We start from the raw sequence: 1,758 nt of genomic DNA, 5'->3' as shown, positions 1-1,758 counted from the left end.
AGCGAAACTCTGTCTCCAAAAAATAATAATAATAATAATCATTATCATCATCATCATCATCAATGATCCTATAGAAAAATGGGTTAGAGACAGGCATGGACTGATCATAGAAAAAGATGCAAATGGTCATTAAAAAGATATATTCTCCACCCCACTCATGATAAGAGAATGCAAATTAGAACTATACTGAATATTTTTTATCACTTAACAGCTTGGCAAAATTCCAAAAGTTTGACCATATACTTTATTGGTAAGGCTTTGGGAAAGCAAGCACTCTCATACATAGCTTGTGGAAATAAAAACCAACTTCTAGGCGCATCTTCACAAGATGAAAACAAAATCAACTTCAGCTGCGACTGCAACCGCTAGCTCGACTCCAGAGTCCCCGACAGCACTGAAGCAGCTGCACAAAGAGCAGGTTAGAAAGGCAGTGGACACTCTGTTGACACATCGAAAGTCCAGGAAAAATGATCCCAGATTGCTTTTGAACAAGAATGAAAATTTATTTTTAATGGTGGTATGGAAAATTCCAAGTAAAGAACTGAGGGTCAGATTGTCCTTGCCTCATGGTATTCAATCACATTTAGAAGAAATCTGTTTATTTACCAAGGATGAACTCAATTCAACTCCTGAAAAGACAGACCAGTTCTATAGAAAGCTTTTGAACAAGCATGGAATTAAAACTACATCTCATATTATCCCCCTCCAAAACTTTAAAAAAGGAATATAAAGCCTATGAAGCCAAGCTCCACCTTCTGAGCAGTTTTGACTTCTTCCATACTGATGCCAGAATTAGGTGGCTCTTACCCTCACACATTAGGAGACATTTCTATCAAAGAAAGTTCTAGTATCAGGCTGAGGCCGGCGGATCACGAGGTCAGGAGATGGAGACCATCCCAGCTAACACGATGAAACCCCGTCTCTACTAAAAACACAAAAAATTAGCTGGGCGAGGTGGCGGGCACCTGTAGTCCCAGCTACTCAGGAGGCTGAGGCAGGCGAATCGCTTGAACCCGGGAGGTGGAGGTTGCAGTGAGCTGAGATCGTGCCACTGCACTCCGGCCTGGCGACAGAGCGAGACTCTGTCTCAAAAAAAAAAAAAAAAAAAAAAGGCAAGTTCCAGTAGTTTCAGTATCTGTAAACCTTCTGTCTATTAATTTTATCAAGAGAGATCAATGAATGTATAGGTGGAACCGTCTAAGTATTTCTATAAGTGGTTCTTGCAGTGCTATACACATCGGTCACACTGGGATGCAGATTGAGCACATCATTGAAAACATTGTTGCTGTCGCAAAAGGACTTTCAGAAAAATTGCCAGAGAAGTGGGAGAGCGTGAAACTCCTGTTTGTGGAAACTGAGAAATCGGTTGCCCTTCCTATTTTTTCCTTGTTTGTCAACAATTGGGATGAAGCCACCAGAAAATTTATGTTTAATAAGTAGAAAAAAGCAGCGAGGAGAAAATGAAGAGAAAAAAAATGTTGAAAAACAAAAGGAGAGGAACAAAAACAAAAAGATAAGGCAACAGGCTAGGAAGCCTGCATCAGTCCTAAGTAAAGATGAGGTGGCACCTAAAAATGGTGGCACTGCAGTGAAGAAACCATAATCAAAGAAGAAATAGACACCAGAGCATGAGGATAAAAATTGCGGCAGAGGAAAAGCCCTGGATAAAGTGACAAATGAATCAAAAGATGAAATTTTACAACCGGTAACCATAGGAAAAACTCCAGCTAATGAAAATATACAGACTGAAAAACGTGC

General features: G+C 40.0%; 1 pseudogene; it reads left to right on the top strand.

Annotated features, from left to right (window-relative positions):
• Positions 1-328: 328 nt before the first annotated feature.
• On the top strand, positions 329-1,464 carry LOC105498973 (ribosomal L1 domain-containing protein 1-like; annotated as a pseudogene).
• Positions 1,465-1,758: the final 294 nt, after the last annotated feature.

The sequence above is a fragment of the Macaca nemestrina genome, chromosome 14 (assembly GCF_043159975.1).
Source record: "Macaca nemestrina isolate mMacNem1 chromosome 14, mMacNem.hap1, whole genome shotgun sequence".
NCBI classification, from domain to species: Eukaryota; Metazoa; Chordata; class Mammalia; order Primates; family Cercopithecidae; genus Macaca; species Macaca nemestrina.
This window is presented reverse-complemented; position numbering and strand designations above follow the sequence as displayed.